Here is a 23682-nt window from a genome sequence, read left to right on the forward strand (position 1 = left end):
AGAAATAATAGAGATAAATTTATCAGAATGAAAAGAAGATGAAATACATCAGACTGAAAGGGTGCCTGGAGAACTATTTAAAAAACAGAAAAAACAGAGTTTTTAGAGGAAAAGAGGATATCACTTATAAAAAAATTAGTATTTAACTAACAGCAAATGCATCGAGCAATATTTAGATACAAGAAACAAAGGAGTAGACTTTTTAACATACTGAAGAAAAATAACTGAGTCTAGCTTTTATAACTAGCAAAAAACACCAAAACAGCAGTCCCGTAATATTCTTAGCTTAAAATACCTCAGAAGCTTAGGCACACAGAAATCCCACAACAAGGCTTTTGAAAACTGTACTGTGCCAGGCACAGTCTTCACTCCTGTTTATCCCAGCACTTTCGGAGGCCAAAGTGTGAGGATTGCTTGGGACCAAACTTCAAGATCAGCCTGGGCAACATAATGAGACCTCATCTCTACAAAAATATCAAAAATTAGCTGGATGTGTTTGTGCATGCCTGTAGAATTCCAGCTATTTGGGAGGCTGAGGCACAAAAATCACTTGAGCCTGGAAAGTCAAGGTTGCAATGAGCCATGATTGCACCACTGTATTCAGCCTGACCAACAGACTGAGACCTTGTCTCAATAATAATAATAATAATAATAATGATAATAGAAATTTACTTAAAAAATACAAAAGATGTGTAAGATACATGTGAGTTAAATATAATAAAATATAAAATTTGTTACTGTCAGCAAAAAGAGTCACAATCTGTAAAGTATTTGAAGAGATTAATTCTGAGCCAAATATGAGACCAGTGACCTCTGACACAACCCCAGGAAGTCCTAAGAATATGTTGCTAAGGTGCTTGGGCTACAGCTTGGTTTTATGTATTTTAGAAGACATAAGATGTCAATCAGTACACATAAAGTGTACATTGGTTCCATCCAGAAAGTGGGACAACTGGGAGCAAGGGGGCAGGGCGTTCCAGGTCATAGGTGGATTCAAAGATTTTCTAATTAGCAAGTGGTTGAAAGAGTTATTATTTGAAGACATAGAATCAATGGAAGAGAATATCTGAGTTAAGATTGGGGATTGTGGAGACCCAGGTTCTTATTATGCAGATGATGCCTCCAGGAAGCAGACTTCAGAGACAATTGATTGTAAATGTTTCTTATAAGACAGGAAAAGATGCCAGACTCTTAGTTAATTCTCTCCTGGCTCAGGGAAAACACCTGGAAAGGGAAGGGGATTCTGAACAGAATGTAGATTTTGCCCACAAGAGACAGCTTTAAAGGGCTACTTCAAAATATGTTAAAAAATATATTTTGGGAGAAGAATAATTCAATTTTATTCAGGGCCTGCTATATGTCATGTGATGCTATACTAGAATCAGGTTGGAATTTGGTGTCTTATTGATACAAAGAGTCTGTTTCTCAGTCTTCTCTGTTTTAATGTTGATGTTAATACTGGTCAGCTGTGTGTGAATTTCAATGGGAGGAGGGTATAATGAGGCATTTCTGACTTTTCCGTCCTATCATGACCTGATTTCAGGTTAACTTTGGAAAGCCCTAGGTCAAAAGGAGTGGTCCCATTCAGTTGGTGAGGGGGCTTAGAATTTTATTTTTGGTCTTCATTATCTAAAGCAAAAAAACAAGCAAACAAATCTTTCATTTTAGAAAAACAAAACATTTACAAAAGGGAAAAATTAATGTATATACTACACATGATAGCCCCAAATTAAAATTCCACCCCATATCAATGTGATGGGAGTTGGGCAGAAGAAAATCGATCTGGATAGAAGATATGAAGGGGTAGAAACAGATAGTAACTAAAATGTATACATATATAACAAGTATTTGACATTTTGTTTCAGTCTATCTGATTGAAAATGGCAAACTGAAATAAAAATTAATTAGTTTATTATTAAGAATTCACAAAACGAAATGATGTAAAGAATTTCAAATGGTTAAATGTTCAAAATATGTATTTAAAAAAATTTGTAACATTTGTTTCTGAAGTTAATGCTTTAAATGAGTCTTAAGACTTTTAGAGACATACTATTTTATGTACGTGTGTGTGTATGTGTGTGTGTGTGTGTATGTGTGTGTATGTGTGTATGTGAAATGATCTGAGTGATCCTGAAACTAGTAGGCCTTACAAAACCTAAAAAGTTAGCACCAGGTGGCCCTAGATAGGGTCCCACCCTGCCTAGATAGGGTCCCACCCTGATAGGGTCCCACCCTGCCAATTCCGGGAAACAACCTCATGAGGTCCCACCCTGCCAATTCCAGGGGTCTCACCCTGCCTCAAAGTTCCCGGAATTATCAACTCCAGGAAAGAACCTCATAAGGTCCTGCTCTAACCAATTAAACCAAGACCCCTTGCTCAGGCTATAGCTAGACCCAATCATTTTACGCCTTAAGCTTTGTTTGAATTTCGCACCATAAGCTGTGTTTGAACTTGTGTTAGCATATATAAACAGCCTGTAACAAGCAGTCGGGGTCCCAGGACCAACTTAGAGCTTGGGACCCTAGCGCGCTAGTAATAAATAACTCTCTGCTGTGAACTTCGTGTCGGTGATCCTTCGCGACGACCCCTGCCCAGGAGGGAATCGAGAGTTCGGTTCCAACAATCCCAGTGAAACTGAAGAAGAAAATATAGATGGAAAAGAAAATTGAAGGCCTGTGGGCAAAACTGAGACAGTACCGGGAAGAGATTCAGTCCTGGTAGACATGATACGTGGTGATTGAGATCCTAGTGGTCTTCACATGTCTGGGCATATTTCTTCCTCTACCTTCTTGCCTCCCTTAACAAGTTGACCCAATTCATGTAGCAGAAAGCTGTCCCCTTCCAACATAGCTGACCAAGATGAATTCCCAACCATAAAAGGAAAAATCTAACTATTAATCTTCTTCAGTTACTTCTTCCAAGATTACTGAGTGGGAATGTGTCATTCCCGATTAAAAACCTGACCAGACCCAGCTAGCTAAAGACAAGATGGACTCCAGTGCTAACTTTTACTGTTTTTCCCTCATTATAATTTCATTATAATACTAGAAATGACACACCCGGCGGATTTAGCATGCTAACGAAACACAGACGCTTGAAGAAACATGTTAACAAACTGAGTAGGTGCTAAAAGTTCCCCACCTCTATGTGTCTATATGTCACACCATTTCTCACCTCAGCGCCCTTAAAATGACAAGAGCTAGGCCCTTGAGAGAGCTACTCCCTTGCTTTTCTCGAGCTGCAAGCCTATTAAACCTTGCCTAAGAAGCATTTCCGTTTGGCCTGGTGTTAATTTCTATTTACCCAAGAGCCAAGAACTCCGAGTCTAAGCTGCAGCAACAAAACTAATTATAGAAATAAATATAAATGGATATTTTAATGTCACATACATATACAACCACAATAAATACACATACTTGTATGCATATGCATTATTTATGATCAAGCACAATGTAAACTTGTAAGTAAAGCCAAATATTTTAACTTTTCCTTTGCCTCTGGTGATATTCATTGAAACTGGGAAAATTATAAAGGTAGTACAATTAATATCAATTTGGAAATATAAGAAACAATCTTAACTAAATTCAGGTAGAACATGTTTCAAGGCTGGTTGTTAGTCTATGTGCACGCGTAAATATGCATTTGTGTGTAAGAACATGTGTGTATAGTTTTGCCCTCTATAAATACTAAAGTTCAGCATTCAAACCTCTGCTTTGGAGCTGTATGTTGCTCTTTGCAATAAATTAATTCGGTAACGGGGTCTTAGCATGTGTTTAAAAACATTTTTAGGAAAAGCTAAAAACAAATACATATTTTGAAAGAAAACATTTCCACTGTGCTTTTCAACTAGTCTACAACAGAATAGTTGAACACAGCTTCTCATGACTTCCCTGGCCTCAAAAAGAGCATTTCCAGAGTTCTCCTTTGTATTTGAAAAAATAATGAATCAATCAATTAAAAACACCTCAAATGCAATCTATGAAGTATACTTCTCTATTCTGCAATCAGCAACACTGATCAATAATTGAATTCTCTTTTTCTCTGGGCTTCATCAGAAACTATTTTTTCCATGAGAAAGAAAGTGAAGGAATAAAAAGAAATCCAAAATTACTGTGGAAAATATCTAACCTTTTTACAGCAGGAGGGAGGTTAACTGTGCAAACACGTTATTTAAAACGACTAAGAGTTGGCTTTCATCTGCACCCCTTGAATGAGGGATGATTATTTACAAAGCAGTTTTGCCTCTGGCATGGACCTCTTTGGATGGCTGCTACAGAGACCTGAGGTGGCTATGAGAGGCCCTTTATTAACATCAAAATTATAATTTTCAAAAAAGTGGTCAATTCTGGAACAAAGGACAAGCATAGTATTTACTGATAATGCAATGCCCAGACCCTGGCCAGCATTATGAGACCAAGATCACAGGATACATTTTATTTGCATATTATTTCATTAGTATTTACATTGTCTAAGCAAATAGAGGCTACATATGGAGCCTAGAAGAAGTCACCACCCCTGCATGAAAGGTTTTTGACTTAATCTAACCAGACTCAGGAACTAGTAAAAAGAGGAATGTGAACACACACACATCTTGGCTAAATTCCAATGGTGCAATTACCTTCTGCCTATGTAAAATTGTTCATGCCACTCTCACTTGAGAAGTTATTTTTCCAGCTCCCTTCCTGAATGCTGTTGTGCTGTGGAGCTGCTGTCATATTCAATCCCATAGGGGCTTGCATATCAGTGGTGCGTGAGCAATCTCTAGATAAAACCAGGAAGACATTTGAAGGTCTTCTGTGTGAAAGGTGTAATATACATATGAAGCATTGTTCATCTCCTTTGGGATGGGAGGCTCAGTTAACATTGACATGTAATACTAATGGGTAAAACAGCCTGGTAAATTCACTCTATTATCGGGACTTGGTTTTGCTTTAAGAGGAAATTTCAAAGTGTATCTCTGATTGTTCAAATACCATATAATGCCAATACTGAGGACCTCAAATGTACCTTTGCTTGAGAATGTTAAGATGTCACAGGAACTTTGTGCTTTCTTTGCAGATTTTACATGTAGGCAGTAATTGAGGTGATACAACCAATGAATAGGGAATTATTTTAAACTTCTTCTGCTGAAGTAAAAAAAATCTCTGATCAAGTCAGAGTATTTAGAGTATCCACCATCTGAGTATTTATTATTTATTATTTCTACATATTGAATACATTTTAAGTCCTCTCTTGTAGGTATTTTGAAAAATACTATACATTTTTAACTATAATCACCATACTCTGCTATTTCTTCTATCTAACTATATGTTTGTACCTATCTAACAATCTCTCTTTATATCTAATCCCCATATGCCATTCCTAGTTTCTGGTATCTATGATTCCACCTTCAATGTGCTCAACTTTTCTGGCTCCCACATATGAGTGAGAAAATGTGACATTTATCTTTCCGTTCCTGGCTTATTTCACTTAGCAATATGACCTCCAGTTCTACCTATGTTGCTTCAAATGACACTATTTTATTTTGTTGTATTTTATTTTATTTTATTTTACTTTATTTTATTTTATGAGATGGAGTCTCATTCTGTCACCAGGCTGGAGTGCAGTCGCACAATCTCGCCTCACTGCAAGCTCCGCCTCCCAGGTTCAAGTAATTCCCCTGCCTCAGCCTCCCGAGTAGCTGGGACTACAGGCACATGCCAGCTAATTTTTTTTGTATTTTAGTAGAGATGAGGTTTCACCATGTTGGCCAGTATGGTTTCGATCTCCTGACCTTGTGATCCGCCAGCCTCAGCCTCCCAAAGTGCTGGGATTAGAGGCGTGAGCCACCACGCCCAGCCAATTTTATTCTGTTTTATAGCCAGATAGTATTCCATTTTGTGTGTGTGTGTGTGTGTGTGTGTGTATGTATGTGTGTTTCTAAATTCATTCATCTGGTGATAGACTCTGAAGTTGATTCCATATCTTTGCTATTGTGAATAGTGCTACAATAAACATGGAGTACATGTAGCCCTTTGATATAGTTTTTACATTGGTGTTGAAATTTTGGATTTGGGTGAATCCTTGAATGTAGTCAGAGAAGTTGAATCAGCCTATTGCTCCATTGTAATGACAAAGTTGACTCTGTTAGGGATAGTGATTTATCAGTTATCCAATCTGTAACTTATCACAAGTATGCAGAAATATATTAAACATACCAAAACTTCAGTTCATTCTCTGAGTATTTCAGAATGGTTGTTGTCATAATTAAATGAGATTAACTTATTAAATATATATAGCATATGAAATGTAAAATAGATGACATATAGTAACATTGATTATAAGTTTTGAAATTAATTAGTAATGAGTTACAATTTCTATTTATTTCCTTATATTATAAGATGCACAGATGGTATGACTATATGCATAAAATATTTTTAAAGATATGAGAAAATAATTAGAAACCACAGAAAGAAAAGAGGGAAATGATGACGTCAGAAACTCAGGACTGACAGTTAAATTTGATTTTCAATTTTTTAAGCAGCAAAGGCAAACAAATGGAAACATGGAAAAAATATAGAAACAAGAAAAGTTTAAACAGTTTTTCTTGTCTGATAAAATAAGCATGTCAGATTATTAGTAGAATCAAACACTTTGTAATGTTAAATGTAGATTGACTTAAAGTTACTGGTTTCATAAAATCTAATATATTTATCAATTTTAATGCAACTGTGCTATCTAGTACCTAGCAGGCAATTTTGATTCTAGGAGTTTGACTTTGTGCAAAGTTTCATTTGCACAAAGTACTATCCAATGGAAATATAATGTGAATCACATATGTCATTTAACATTTTCCAACACACACATTAAGAAAGGTTAAAATAAAAAAAGGAAATTTAATTTTATGATACATTTTATTTGATCTAATATATTCAAAATATTGGTACTTTTGTGTATAATCCATTAAAAGATTATTAATAAAATATTTTAGTTTATTTTCTATGTTAAATCTTCAAAATTTGTTGTGCATTTTACACTTACAGCACATCTGCGTTTGTACTAGGCATATTTTAAATTCTTAATAATGTTGTGATAGTATGCCATGTTAGATAGCATGGCTCAACATTAACTCCACATGGACATAAATAATTGACTTTGAAACGTGAGCACAGATATGGATGAACTGGCATGACAATGTTACAGACATGAATAAACACACACTCTCATGATGACATGATCGTGACTACTATGTTAAGCTTGCATTAATTTTTTATTTATTCTTACATTTGACAAATATTTGTTACCTATTATATTTCTGAATATGCAGTGAAAATGCTCAACTTTTCCACAGTAGACAGTTTATTAACTAGTAAAACCATTAGCCCAAAGAGTGTAGGAAGTCTTTTAGTCTCTGAGGAAATAATGTGAAGCAAAATTAAATTTCTGCTTATCAAGCTTAAATTTTAGTAGGAGCAGACAGATAATAAAAAGTAAACAAATATGTATCATCAGCTGGTGATATTTTCTGTGAAGAAAAATAAACAGAGTAACAGTGAGGAGGTGGAATTCTGGAATGGTACTTCAGGCAGAGTGGTCAGAAGGCTATTCTATCTAAAGATAGAATAAAGAAATGGCCCCTTGAAGAAGTAAAATGAAAGCAGAAACCTGAATCAAGGGAGGCTATGAACCAAGAGGATTCTGGAGAGAAAGAATTCTGGAGAGAGAGATTGCCAAGAGACTTTCAGAAGAGAACTTAAAATATGGAGACTGGCCGGGCACGGTGGCTCACGCCTGTAATCCCTGCACTTTGAGAGACCGAGGCGGGTGGATCACAAGGTCAGGAGATCAAGACCATCCTGGCTAACACGGTGAAACCCCGTCTCTACTAAAAACACAAAAATTTAGCTGGGCTTGGTGGCAGGCACCTGTAGTCCCAGCTACTCGGGAGGCTGAGGCAGGAAAATGGCATGAACCCGGGAGGCAGAGGTTGCAGTGAGCCAAGATTGTGCAACTGCACTCCAGCCTGGGCAACAGAGGGAGAATCCTTAAAAAAAAAAAAAAAAAAAAAAAGTAAAATAAATAATAAAATATGGAGATTAACAGATACAAGGAACAACGTGAAAACCAGTATGACTGGAGAGCAGCTAGTGAGGTGTATCTTGTTGGGATATGATGCCAGGTAAGAACTTCGGATGTTGTTTCTGAAACAGCTGGGAAACCAATGGAGGGACATAAGCAGAGAAAGATGTGATGCCTTCTATAATAGTTAGTGAAAGCATATTTATCTGTGTGGTTGTGTGGCAAAGAGAGTAGCAGGAGATGAGCAGAAGCAGGGACAGCCCAGATGACGTGCTGGGTAGTGTTGGCCCAGGATGTTAAAGGCAGTATATGATCTTAATGAAAATCGAAATCACCTATTAAAAACATAATGCCAATAGCTTTGTTTTACTTTCAGTTAAAATCATTATTGGATAAACCATTCTATCAATAGGGCAAGTCTATTCATTTCATGCTAATTTAGTTTTCTATGTGGTATTATGTATACATTTCCAAATTGAAATTCAATAAATTGTTCTTTCACAGTGTTCTTTCAATGTTCTTTGTCACAGTGCATTTTGCCAAGCTGAGAAGAAAACAATTCACATGCCTCCTGTCTCCTTTCTTGTTCCCTGTCCAGAGGCTTGTGGTGCAGTCAGGAAGGTACAGTTACCAGCACAGATTTGTAGGGAAAAAGTCAGACACTGGTAAAGTGTTGTCAAGATGGGCAAATCAAAGTAGAATGAAGAAACAAACAAGATGAGTAAATTAAACTGAAAGATTCATTAATTCATGCATCCTTTCATGCAGTAACTATTGATTTTGTCAGAGACTGTTTTAGCAATTCATAGGTGAGTAAGGTTATAGATCTTGAGAATGGTTCATGGACTAAGATTCAAGAATTGTTTCCCTGTTGTATAAAGTCATAGAGATGGGTAGGCTGATTGGAATATTTACCCAGGAGAGTATCAAGTAGTATAGCTTTGAAAAAGATTCTGAAAGGAGGCTGCAGAGAACAACAAAAAGTAAAATCCAGAGGAGCAGTATCAAATACCAGACCCAAAGGAAACATGGAACGCAAAGTCAGAAGCTCTGCCAATCAGGAACTGATTTAAGGCAGAACATGAGATAGTTCAAGGTAAGCAGCTTAGTTAATGCAAAGACCATGTGCCTGAGGCTCAGAGAAAATAATGTTGTGTGGATCAGGGGCAGTCCTTAAGGTTTAAAGGAGCTGATACCACCAGAGAGATTTGTGCCTTTGGTATTTAAGCTGGAATTGACAATGTGGAAAGGCACTGATAGAAGGATTTGAGTAGAAAGAGATTTCTTCCAGAAATAAAATTTGAACAGTGGTATGCAGGTTGGAAATCGCAGAGTATTACCAGGGAACAGTACATATTCAGCCAGGGTATAACATGTCAAGAATTTGTGGAAAGAGAAGTGAAGTGGAACTGAGCCAAAACAATATTATGGAGGGTTTTGAATGTTAGTACTTACATTTATTCCACGTGTCTTCGTGAACAATCGAAGGTTTCGTTAAAAGCATGAGTTACATATGCAAATTGTTATTTAGGAATATGTTTTAGAGTTCAAAATATAGGACACATTGTTAACAGCAGCGAATCTGTATGAGTCAGCAGCAACCTCAATTTTTGCCTCCTCAGAAGAAAGAATTCAACTGAGGGACATGAGGCACAAGGAGAGACCCAGGCAAGTTTTAGAGCAGGAATGAAAGTTTATGATACGGTTTGGCTGTGTCACCACCCAAATTTCATCTTGAATTGTAGTTCCCATAATCCCCATGTGTCATGGGAGGGACCCATGGAAGGTAATTGAATTACGGGGGTGGGTACCCCCATGCTACTGTTCTCATGACAGTGAATGAGTTCTCACGAGATCAGATGGTTTCATAAGGGGCTTTTCCCCCTTTTGCTCTGAATGTCTCCTTGCTGCCACCACGTGAAGAAGGGAGTGTTTGCTTTCCCTTCTGTCATAATTACATTTCCTGAAGTCTCCCCTGTACCCCTTACTGAACTGTGAGTCAATTAAAACTTTTTCCTTTATAAATTACCCTCAGCTATATCTTTTTGTTTTTTGAGATGGAGTTTCGCCCTGTCACCCAGGCTGGAGTGCAGTGGCGTGATCTCGGCTCACTGCAAGCTCCGCCTCCCAGGTTCACACCATTCTCCTGCCTCGGCCTGCTGAGTATCGGGAAATACAGGCACCCACCACCACGCCCAGCGAATTTTTTTTGTATTTTTAGTAGAGACGGGATTTCACCGTGTTAGCCGGGATGGTCTCGATCCCTGACCTCGTGATCCACCTGCACTGGCCTTCCAAAGTGCTGGGATTACAGGTGTGAGCCACCACACCTGGCCTCAGGTATATCCTTATTAGCAGCATAAGAACAGACTAACACAGTTAATAATATGGTTTGGATTTGTGTCCCCATACAAATCTCATGTCAAATTGTAATCCCCAGTGTTAGAGGATTGGCCTGCTAGTAGGTGATTTGATTATGGGGGCAGATTTACCCTTGGCTGTTCTTGTGATAGTGAATGAGTTCTCATGAGACCTGGTTGTTTAACAGCGTGTGGCACCTTCCCCTTCACTCTCTTCTTCCTGCTCCAGCCACGTAAGTCATACCTACTTCCTCTTCTGCCATAATTACAATGTTTCTGAGGTCTCCCAAAAACCATGCGCCTGTGGAACCATGAGCCAATTAAACCATTTTCTTTATAAATTACCCAGTCTCAGGCAGTTCTTTATAGCAATGCAAACATGGACTAATATGGTTTATTAAAAAGCTTTGGAGAAGGAAAAGGAAATAAAGTACTCTTGGAAGAGGGCCAAGCAGGTGACTTGTGAAAGCAAGTGCATGGTTTGAAATTTCATGTAGGGTTTTATATGTTAGCATAATTTTGGAGTCTTGTATCTGTCCCTTCTCCCCTGATTTTTCCCTTGGGAAGTTATACACATGCTGTATCAGTCCATTTTCATGCTACTGATAAAGTCATACTCAAGACTGGGCAATTTACAAAAGAAAAATGTTTAATTGGACTTACAGTTCCATGTGGCCAGGGATGCCTCAAAATCATGGTGGAAGGCAAGGAAGAGCAAGTCACATCTTACATGGATGGCAGCAGGCAAAGAGAGAGAGAACTTATGCAGGGAACTCCTCTTTTTAAAACCATCAGATCTTGTGAGACTTATTCACTATCATGAGAATAGCATGGGAAAGACTTGCCACCCTGATTCAATTACGTTTCACCAGGTCCCTCACACAACAGGTGGGAATTCAAGATGAGATTCAGGAGGGGGACACAGCCCAATTACATCATTTCGCCCCTGGCCCCTGCCAAATCTCATGACCTTGTCCTCACGTTTTGAAGACAATCATGCCTTCTTAAGAATCCCTCTGAGCCTTAACTCATTTCAGCATTAATTCAAAAGTTCAGTCCAAAGTTTCATCCAAAACAAGGCAAGTCCCTTCTACCTATGAGCCTGTAAAATAAAAAGCAGATTAGTTACTTCCCAGATACAGTGGGGGTACAGGAAGTAGGTAAATACAGCCATTCAAAATGGGAGAAATTGGCCAAAACAAAGGGACTACAGGCTCCATGCAAGTCCAAACTCCAGCAAGGCAGTCAAATCGTAAAGCTCCAAAATGATCTTTGATTCCATGCCTCACACCTACGTCATAGGTGGGTTCCCATGTCTTGGGTAGCTCTGTCCCTGTGGCTTTGCAGGGTACAGCCTCCTTCTCTGCTGCTTTCATGGACTGGCATTGAGTGTCTGTGGGTTTTCCAGGCATATGCTGCAAGCTGTTGGTGAATCTACCATTCTGGGGTCTGGAGTATGGTGGCCCTATTCTCACAGCTCCACTAGGTGACACCCCAATTGGTACTCTTTGTGGGCCCTCCCACCCTACATTTCTGTTCTGCACTGCCCTAGCAGAGGTTCTCCATGAGGGTCCAGCCCCTTCAGTAAACTTCTTCTTGGACATCCAGGCATTTCCATACATTTTTTGAAATCTAGACAGAGGTTCCCAAACCTCAATTCTTGGCTTCTGTGCACTAGCAGATTCAGCACCATGTCGAAGCTGCCAAAGCTTTGGGCTTGCACCCTCTCAAACCACAGACTGAACTCTATGTTGGTCCCTTTCAACCAAGGCTGGAGTGGCTGGGACACAAGGCACCAAGTCAAGGCACCAAGTCCCTAGGCTACACAACACAGGAGACCCCCGTGCCCAGCTCATGAAACCATTTTACCCTTCTAGGCCTCATTTTGGAGCTTTAAGATTTGACTGCTCTGATGGATTTTGGACAAGCATGGAGCCTGTGGCTCCTTTGTTTTGGCCAATTTGTCCCATTTGGAATGGGTTTATTTACCCAATTCCTGTATTCCCATTGTATCTAGGAAGTAACTAGCTTGCTTTTGATTTTACTGACTCATAGGCAGAAGGGACTTGCCGTGTCTCAGATGAGACTTTGGACTGTGGACTTTTGAGTTATTGCTGAAATAAGATTGGGGGGCTGTTGGGAAGGCATGATTGGCTTTGAAATGTGAGGACATGAAATCTGGGAGGGCACAGTGTTGGAATGATATGGTTTGGCTGTGTTCTCACCCAAATCTCATCTTGAATTGTAGCTCCCATAATTCTCATGTGTTGTGGGAAGGGGTGAATCTTTCCCATGCTGTTCTCATGATAGTGAATAAGTCTCACAAGATCTGATGATTTTATAAAGAGGAGTTCCCTTGACAAGCTCTCTTTTTTGCCTGATGCCACCCATGTAAGATGTGACTTGCTCTTCCTTGCCTTCTGCATGATTGTGAGGCCTCCCCAACCATTTGGAACTATAAGTCTGTCAAAACTCTCACTTTTGTAAATTGCCCAGTCTTGGGTATGTCTTTATCAGCAACATGAAAAGGAACTAATACAGTCATATACCAGTTAAATGCTGCCATTTTGCCTCTTAATGTGCATGCTTGAATCTACTCGACTAACTCCTGAGGTCTTATCAGGAAGCTACTAATCACTAGTTTCAGTTTTATACTATCTATTAGAAGACTGCCTTTCCCTGGTGATACCTGTGACCAGTTATTATTTTGAGAAACAGTGTAACAACCAACTGACCATCACTTAATAGTTGTCTGACGTTCTTGACTGGGGATGGGGAAAGACTTTTCCTGCTCTCTTTATGTCTAACTTGCTACCTACTGTAATATTTCCCTACTGAAGAGTCCAATACCACAATATTTATGGGAAAATGAATGAAAGTCATCTTTCTGAAATTGCTTCCTGCTGATAGAGAAGTGGTAGTGGTGGTTCTGTGGGTCTCGGCCTCTTGCTAGCTATCAGGGAAGAATTGGCTCCATGACTTGGTGAAAGTGGTATCCAACCAGGTCCAAGGGATATCATGCAAGATCTTGCCTTTCTCATGTCCCACTGTTGGGCAGTCTGAGGGTCCCCTGTAGAAAGCTGATTCTTAATATTTAGAGGACAGTATTCCTCAGTGAGGATAAATTGGAGCTTGATGGTGGCCTGAAGACTAGAGGAGACAAATCATGTTATTAGATTTAGAAGAATGTCAAAACAAAATAGGAGTGAGGACAGCTTTAAAAAATTGCAAGGCTGCTGACATGCTCACATAGCTGGTGGTTATAGTAATGCCTATTAAGATTTTGGTTTATGGTGTTCCTAGCCAAATTTAGTACGTGTCCAGAGTTTTGATCCAGATTTTTACATTACCCATCCCTTTGTTTTTTACTGAGCTGCAGCCAGAGATTACTTGTTGGTTCACAGGAATAAACAGGGATAGTCTAAATTGCAGACAAAAACTCAAAACAACCAATGAGACTAGAATCTAATGACAAGTAAACCATAGCTCTTGAAACATATTTTGTCTCTCCCTATTCCTGATTTTTGTTAAATACAAATCATTATAGCACTAATTTGTTTGCAAAATAAACTTTAGTCTTATTATACTTGGCCTGATTATTGCATAAAGCACAGCAAGAATAATTATTTATCAAGTAGGCTCCTTTTTAAATTGGCTTTGATGGAACTTTGTTCCATAAGGAATCTCAGATAAGACTTTTTTTAAGCCTTGAGCATGTCCATGAGTTTGTGTCATCAAATATCTGTATGCGTTGGGTAAATTTCTCTCCTCTTGAGGTGCCAAAATAACCTGGGGCTCCTGGGCCTGTCAGAAAATAACATTCTTTACTTACCACAGTAAGGAACCTTGTATAGGATCTATGTGGATAAGGTATGAGACCAGTTCCTGAAAGGCTTTAATTGGCTCTATAAGCCAAATTGGGTTCCTTTAAGGAAAGCTTGCCATTCCAGTCAAAGTCTTGTTAAAATAACCAAGTTCTCCAGTCGTTTCTTGTTGCAAAACAAGACAGATTCTTATTGTATTGCCATAATTTAAGAATACTCACATATAGTTTCCAAATTTGGGGGAAATCCAATAGAGAAAAATATGCTACAAATTTTGTTTATATATAGAAGTGTACTTTACACAATTGTTAAAAATTATAAATAGCTAAAAAGTAAAGTTTTCTCACCTTTTAATAACAAAGGATTAATAACATTCTAAATAAAAAGTCATAAAAGGATTATTTTCATCTTCAATTAGTATAATCCAGGCATTTAACTCCTGTTCTGTTTGATATTCATGAACATTTAGCTCTCCATGAAAGTCCTGAAAGATTTTTTTCTCTATTCTAATGTCACAATCTCCACAGTTATTAGAAACGTGCATTTAGGAGCGCCTGTTAGATTCCTATAGTGGATTAAAAAAATCACCTTCTAAAACAATCCTTTAACCCTCTAAACTACACAACAAATCCACATTCTTATGCTTTTTTATATTTTTTTGCTGAAAGCACATCATTCTAGTTTCCTTACATGCCTTGCATGTAAAACTATTGTTCTAGTAGTCCCACGTACATGTTACACTGTTAACTGTTAGCAACTATTATTTTGGTGAAAAGCCTGGTAAATAAGTTATTTTAATTATGTACTACCTGTGGAGCCAAGACACCAGACAAAAGTGCAGATAAGGTCTGACATTTACCAGCATAGCTAGATGGCGTGAATAACTCTGTACGTCTCCAGGCCTTACCTAGCTTTAAAGCAGGGAAGTTGTACAGTTAAAATCATAATCACAGATTATGAAGTATTTGGTAGGCCTAATAACATTTAAAATTGTATAACATTTCTTTTATAAATTCCCTTTCATGAGTTTTTTTTTTTTTTAAACTTACACAGAGCAATTATGACATGCTTGGACTTTCTGACTTGTCCTAAACATCTTTCTTTTTAAACAATGAGTCATTTTACTTTAGGACAAGAATTTATCATACAAGATTCTTTTCTTACACAAAAATCTTTGTTCTTTATAACTTTCTGTATCAGAAATACCTATACTTTATAACCTTTGAATTAGTCAAAAGTAATTTTCCTTGTTTAGAAGTTATGGTTTGTACAACATAATGCCCTGTGAGTCCTGTGAAGGAGGAGCAGATAAAGATGCTGTAGAAATACTGTACAAATTGTCTACATACTATGGAAATTATCCCTTCTCAAGAGGTTGCTCTGTTACATTTTTGCTAAAGCTTCTGTAAGTAAGTGTGGGCTATTTCTAAACCCCTGAGGCAGGAGTATCAAGATTCAAGTTATTGGTTGAAGATTTAGGTAGCCTTTCCAGCAGAAATAGAGAAAAAGATGAATTTAGAGGTTGGGTAAATATTAAGCAAGCACCCATATTGGAAAAGTATATTTTTGCAACAAGGAGATGTGAATCTTTTCTTTTGGAGGGAGGAGGTGCCATTTGTCCCCATTACCCAACAGGATTTGTAGAAGAGTTGCTCAGAGAAGAAGATAAGCATAATGTAGGCAGCTCTTGAACCCCAAAGAGAAATTTATAATTTTACTTGACACCTCCAGAATTTCCCTTGTCATGTTGATTATGATATCTGATTTGGAAGTCAGCCAGAACAGAAAGCCCCTTCAACTCAAGAATAATAGATGTTGGGATTTTGTCCTGGGGGTCCTTTGGCACTCAGGGCAGTCGTGTTTCCAGTAGCCTAGCTTGTGGCAGAGGGGTTGAGCCATCCGGGGTTTTTCCCAATTACACCATTAGGGTGGTTTGCCTTCTAGTGGCCTGGCTTCCCACACCGATGGCAGTTACCTGAGACGGTATTCTCAGGGAAACCTGAAAAGGGGGTTGGAGGGTTTGTAAAACAGCAAATAATTGAGCCTGCCTCTTGTCCCTGCATTTCTCCTTTTTATTAGCTCTGTGCTCTATCCTCCTTATTCTACCCTCAGTTATAAAACAAACAAACAAAAACAAAACAAAACAAAAAGCCAGAAAGTTAATATAAGGACCTCCTGTACAGGGGCACTGGGTTCCAAGGCTGACTTATGTAATTTACTTTCAGTTTATTTTTATGCCAAACAGCTTTACAAAGGAAAGCTAGTTTGCGTGTGTGTGTCTGAGTGTGTGTGTATGTGTGTGTGTGTATTTGTGTGTGTGTTTATGCGTGTGTGTGTGTATGTATGTGTGTGCATGTATTTGTGTGTGTGTGTTTAAGGTTTGGAAGATTCAAACTTTTCAGTTTTGGGGAGAATGCATCCACGTGGCATATCCTGTGGTATGTAGACTTGGTTATGTGTATGCAAAGAGAGGACAAAGAGAAAAAATAAAAAGAAAAAAGAAGGCATCTCCTCTTACTTTTCTATTATCCTGAATAGGGCTTTCCCCATTTGTCCTTAGTGTTCTGGAATTAACCAGTCTTACCATGTACCGTTAACCTTGGTCTCATCTTGTCACAATTACCCACTTGGGATCAGAGGAGATAACATAGTGAACAGTGAGCCCCTGTTCATCCTTGGGGTGCTGGAATGAACCAGTCTTAGCATGTACCCTTAACCTTGCGTTCATCTCTGTTATAATGGTAATATGTTCATCTAAGACCAGCCATCTTCTCTGTCCTATGTATCTCTTGCACCTGCAGCCTTGGGTTGGCCTATGTCCTTTTCTCCAGGACCTTATAGTGACTCTTGCTCAGAGAATTTTAGCCACAAATTGATTATCTCTTTTCTTATATTCCCATTTCCCATGTTCTTTAAAGATGAAAAGTAGTAGTAGATGAGAAGCCTGTTTTTCAGCTAACTGCCACAATAGGTTTGGACTTCCCACCCTTCAAATATGATGTTGAAGGTGTTGATGCATGTTGAGAAGGTGTGGAACTGATCAGAGAAATGCATGCTACAGGAGGAAGTAGGAGGAAGCTAGAGGAATATTCATGTAAAGCCTTCATATGATCACAAAAACAGCAGCCCTGGGATTTAAGTGAGCATTCCTTTGCACTCTTGACATAGAGTAGTAACCTCTGGAGGACATGGGGATAAAAACTTGCAAATGGCAAAGAGAATTTCCCCTCCTCCAAAAGTGTTATTAACTCAAAAAAAAAGTGAGCAGCTGAGGTCCACAAAGGGCCACAGAGTGAGGCATTATGCAGGCAGAAAAACCTATGACAATCTTAACCCTAGAGCACCATAATGAAAAAAAAAAAAAAGTGGAAGTAAGTCATAAAGAGCTGGCAAAATCAGGATCCCAGATAGTGTCTGTCCTGGAAATATGCCAGCAGACGGGGAGGGTTAGAGGTATCCAAGCTGGTAAGGTAAAAGCAAGTATAAATCTCAGAGGGTAGCAACGAGACAGCCCATGTCTTTGCAGCCAAGCAAATGCAGCAAGAGCCTGAATAACAGGGAGTGTATGTTTAAGGAGTATGTGTTTAAGAAGTCATGTGGAATGCAAAGTGCAGCCAGAGAAGATGCAGACTTGGCCCTGAGACAGACAATTTGGCAGGTATGCGAGACCATTTCAGAACACATACAGAGAAAAACAGAATAATAGGTAGTGCAAGTTCTTGAGAAAGAGCTGATTTTAGTTGGAAAAGCAGAAAAAACCCCAGATATTGCAGGGGTGTTAGGCTTTAGTCCTACCACTCTCATGACTCTCCTGTCAGGAGGGCCATTAAATATCGCAGTTTTACTAGGTGCAGACCCCAAGGTCCTTTCTACCCGCCATGAGCCACCTGTCACGGTGAGCTGAAAGATCAGCCTGGGTGAATAGAGCCACTTTTGGCCAAGATGAATCTTTCTGATAGTTGGTTAGTAAGCAGGAGAGTGAAAGGTGAGAAGAAAACCACATAAAGGGGTTTAATGCCCCTGGAAAAAAGAAGGTGAGATGTGGAGGTGTCTTACCACTTAGGGAATGTATCAGAGTCATGTGGACCAAAGAATGTTGGCAGTGGAACATATATGAGTCATGCAGCACCAAAGTATGTTACTGCTGGTGAATTCATATAGGGCTACAAGCAACCTCAGTTCTTGCCCTCTCAGAAGAATTTGGCAGAGGGGCACAAGGCAGGAGAGACCAAGGCAAGTTTTAGAGCAGAAGTGAAAGTTTTTTACAAACTGTAATGCCAGAATTAAAGAAAACAAAGTACACTTGGAAGAGGGCCAAACAGATGACTTAAGATATCAAGTGATAGTATGATCTTTAACTTAGGATTTTAGAAGTTGGCATACTTCTGAGCCTTGTGTCCCTTCTTCCCTGATTCTTCTCTTGGGGTGAGCTGTCCACATGCACAGAGGCCTGCTAGCACCTGGGAGGAGAGCATGCAAACATGCACAGTGTGTTTATTGGTGTTGTATGCGTGCTCACTTGAGGCATTCTTCCCTTAACAGTTGAATATCCCTAGAAGGCCATATACCAGTCTGCCATTTTGCCTTTTTAATGTTTGTGCTTGACCCTACTTGCCTAATTCCTGAAGTCTTATTGGGAAACTGCTGATTACCAGTTTCAGTTTTATTCTATCTATTGGGAGATTGCCTTTCCCTGGCGCTGGTTGTGACTGATTATTATTTTGAGAAACAATGTAACAACCACCTGATCATCACCTGGTGGTCACCTGACATTTCTGGTTGGGGGCTGGGGATCCCTTTCCCGCTCTGCCCATGTCTGACAACCTACCCACTATAACAATATCAGATAAAAAATGTAGAAAGAATGAGTTCTTATGAATGTCCAAGAATGAGTAGTTAAGTACAGTACCAGGGTAGAATGTGAGGAATGGCAAATGGTAAAAGGAAAAAAACAAAAGAAGCAGAGTCAGTTTTAGCTAGCAAAGGTAGAGCAATGCAATTGTATAATTTTCACCTGGTTATGATTTCAAGACTTTGATTTATATAAGCTAAATGAAAGAGTTCCTATGTGGTGACAATTTTAGACCTTCAGTGAATGTAACTTATGTCAACAAAAGAGTCACATTCTGTAAAATATTTGAAGAGATTTATTCTGAGATAAATGTAAGAACCATGACCCATGATACAGCCCCAGGAGACCTTGAGAACATGTGCCCAAGGTAGTTGGGTTACATTTTTGTTTTAAACATTTTAGGAGGACAGAAGTTACAGGCAGAGACATAAATAAATATATGTAAGATATACATTGGTTCATTCCATAAAGGCAGGACATCTCAAAGTAGTGATATGGGGGGCTTCCACCTTATAGATGGATTTAAAGTTTTCCTGAATTGTAATTGGTGAAAGGGTTAAACTCCACCTGAAGGAGTAAAGTTAGCAGAAAGAAATGTTTGTTCTTAAGATAAGGGGGCTTGTGGAGGCCAAGGTTCTTATTGTGTAGATGAAGCCTCCAGGTAGCAGGAATCAGATAGAATAAATGATAAATGTCTCTTATCAGACTCTAAAATGTGCCAGACTCTTAGTTAAATCTCTCCTGGATAAGAAAAAGACCAGGAAAACAAATCTGATTTTTTCTACAGAATGTAGATTTTCCCTACAAGAGACAGCTTTGTGAGGCCATATCAAAATATGTCATGAAATATATGTTGAGGTAAAATACTTCAGTTTCTTTCAGGGCTTGGTCTCTGTCATATGACGTTATACTAGAGGCAGTTTGGAATTTGATATCATATTGCTACAAAGAGTTTGTTTTGTCTGTTTTAAGATATCTGTTTTAATGTTAATGCAGGTTAGTTGTGTCTGAATTTCAAAGAGAGGAGAGTTTAATGAGACTTGTCTGACCCCCTCTTAATCTCATGGATTTAACTGTTTTTTTTTTCATATTTGACTTGTAATTTAACTGTTTTTTCAAGTTTAACTTACTATACTTGCTGCTGTTCTACCCATCCATTTCTTCTTGTTTATTTTCATTTCTTGGCAAGAACCATGTTACATTTATTAGTTTACTTTAGAATTATTGGTTGAGCATCCACTATTGCCAGCCACTGTATTGTATACTTGAATATAGCTTTGAACACTCTTCTTGGACCCTCTTGATAAAATTTAGTTGAAGACACGGACAATAACTAATAAACAAATAAATGCAAACTTGAAACATTATGAGAGAAATAAAATGCTCTGTGAAGAAATAATACTGTTAATTTAGGGCACGGATACCTAATATAGATGGATTCGTTAGGGAAACTGTATCTCTTGTCCATTCCCTCACTTTTCCACTCTTTCTAAATATCCTTGCTGCTCAGAAGACTGGTATAAGGAAAGGCACATAAAGAACACAAGTAAAGAAGAATAAAGAAGTTAGGAGAAACCAAGTTGGTCAAAGATGCTTCGAGTAAGATAATAATACAGATATAATCATTGACTGTGGTCACCTAGCGGTCATTAGGAGGTAAATCATTAATGTAAAACCCTAAATATGTAAAACTACCTTAGTCTACATCTGCACACTCTTTATGGTTTTTAACTATTGCAGTGGATGGAATATTTATCATTCTTTTAAAAACTAATCTTGATAGAATCAAATTTCTTCTTTTATCATCTCTTTTCTATTCAAGAGTGATCTTTAGCAAACAATTATGTTCCACTATCTTCTATCTTTAAAATTAAGTACACAGGTAAACAAAGCTATGATTCCAGTCCAGTATGGTGGCATATTATTTTGTATTTTGTTACCTCCCAGATAAATTAGCAAAATAGTGTTTGTTTTCTCAGTGAACCATGGGGATAGGCCATCAACAGAGAATGAGGATTTGGTAAAGCTTTGGAAATTTTAAAAATGAGAAGGTGGAAAATAGAGTGGGATGGCAAAGATTTTAGGAAATAATAATATGATGGCTGGCGAAGAGATTACCTTGGGAAATGCTCAAATTTTCTCTCTTACTGAAATTTGTGATCCTCATGAAAGAAGGAAACATAACTTTTCTCCTTTCCAGTATCTTTGCAAAGATATTCAAGACGTGTGTGAGTGTGTGTGTGTTTTCATGAGTTCTATTTTTCTCAGCAATCTGAGAAGTTAAGTTCTCCCTCTTTTTTTCCAAAAATCAAAAGAGAGAACAACAAAATGTACTCATCATATTCAACTAGTAATTAAAATAGAGTTGCCTAAAAGGGCATGGTAAATTGGAGGCACAATTCCAAAGAAAATTCAGATAGCCCCAATTATATGCATAATAAGAAGGCATACTATTACATTCTAATTAAAATTCACTATATGTATGAATTGGCTAAATAAATAGATACATGAAAAGATTTCACCTTTTCCCTATGTTGAGAATGAAGAACAGACCTCATGGCTTCAACATGAAATAACCATTAATGATCAGGGTTTAGACTATAAATTTTATTTTAAAAAATGTTACTATTATCATCTTATTGTTTTATTTTCAGGGCTCTTTCTTTCATTTGGCACATGAAATGTAGATAATCTGGATTCTTCAGTAATGCAGTGTGTTGAACTTGATCCCAGTTGGCATCTGAAAATACTGATGACATCAGCCAGAAGGTAAGTACAAGCAGTGGGATTTTTAAAATTATTATTAAAATAAGAAAATACTGCCTGTCTTTCATATGACTTATTTACCCACTCTGTACCCTTCTCCAACAACTTTGGGTACCAAAAACTGACTGCTTCTATGATCTTCCTTGATTTCTGTCTTTGTCTTTGTTCAGCCAATGAAAGGTTCTAGTAGGAAATCTGAAAGTGGAAGGAGACAGTGGTCAAAAGAATGGGTTGGCTTTATTGAGCTTGCTGCATTCTTCTTCAGAACCTTTCCACATACAGCTATTTTCTCCAGGTTTTGGTAACCATTCTCTCCAGTGGTGTTAAAGGCTTAGAATAATAGCTTCCTATTTTTACTAGGTCTAGAGCATTGCATTACACCTTCCTAAACCCTGTATGGGTAGAGGGTGTTTTTGTGTGTATGTGTTAACACCTTCTACCCATTCCAAGGGGTTGAGGGGATAGCAACAAGATTGAGCATGATATATGTTTCATTCTAAGATCCTGACAGATAGAAAAGGTTCTCATGAGAAAGCAGATATTTGAACTGGGAGGAAATTAAATATAATAAAATGACATTACAGTTATGAGAACTTTGAGTCAGGCTTAGAATGGTGCATATATGGTGTGACTCTTAAGATGCAGTGAGACAAAAAGCTTGCAAAAATTCTCTTGGTGACCTCAAGATATTAGGAGTCCACAGCTTCTTGAGGAGATGGAGCCTAGATGTCTACTAAATTATTTTCAGAAATTAAAAGTGAAGTCAATCCTGGGTCTGTGGTGGGAAAATTGAACAATGAGTCTAGAGCATTTTGTAGTACCAGAAAGTAAGAAAGTATTCAAGGTATAAAAAGATGAGGGCATGTCAAATGGACACAAGGCTCCAACCTGAGAGAGCTCCCATAAGGACATGGTAGAACAATTTAGCAACAGAATACACAATGAACAAATAGCATAATATTGCATTATAATAAAAAAAATTAATATTCATGAATCCATACTGATATAAATAAAATATTAAATCAATAAGAGAGTAGAAAGAAATCTTTGGAGAAAAATCCCACATAATATAGACAGATACTCTTTTTTTTTTTTTTTTTTTTTTTTTCAGGAAGTAGAGCTTAGTTTCCCTTCCTTCTCTTGAAAGTGGGCTACATTTCAGTATATCTAAGCTCCTTAGCTATGCAGTTTCATTATTCACTGAGAACACTGTGATGGATTTTCCAAAGACTGAAAGCTTCTTATCCCTGATAAACTTACAGCCTCATATGATTTTGATTTATACAAATGCTACTTATTATACTGGTGGTAGCAAAAAACAAATTGACCCAAATGAAGTTTGAAACACACATACATGCAAGAACACCCTCCACCCAACATTTTTTTCCGAAGGGATTGAAGGGATAGCAAGCTGTAGTTTCCTGTGTTCCACTAATTTCTATAGACAAAGAAAAATGTACCTAATAGTTTATCTGCAAAGATGCATTGACTATAATTTCATCCTCTGACTTCAGGAGGGTAACAGGAATGTATCTTTCTGGACATAGAAATGAGAAAACGTTCCTTCTGCTACTCTCTGGTTGGTTCAAACTCAATTCGTGATCTGACTGAAGAGAGTCATTCCTAAGAAAACCATAGAGGCACAATTTTCCCTTTTGCTCTCAAAGAACTATACAGATTAGTTATTACAAACACTGTTCAACTGAAAAGAGTAATAAATCAAAACAAATTTATTGGATATCTGCCTTTTCAAGGAAATTTACTAGAAACCATTTGACATTAGGTGGGGGAATATTATATATTTCTAGTGTTGCACTACCT

This window comes from Colobus angolensis, unplaced genomic scaffold, assembly GCF_000951035.1.
Source record: "Colobus angolensis palliatus isolate OR3802 unplaced genomic scaffold, Cang.pa_1.0 Scaffold158, whole genome shotgun sequence".
In the NCBI taxonomy this organism is placed as follows: Eukaryota; Metazoa; Chordata; class Mammalia; order Primates; family Cercopithecidae; genus Colobus; species Colobus angolensis.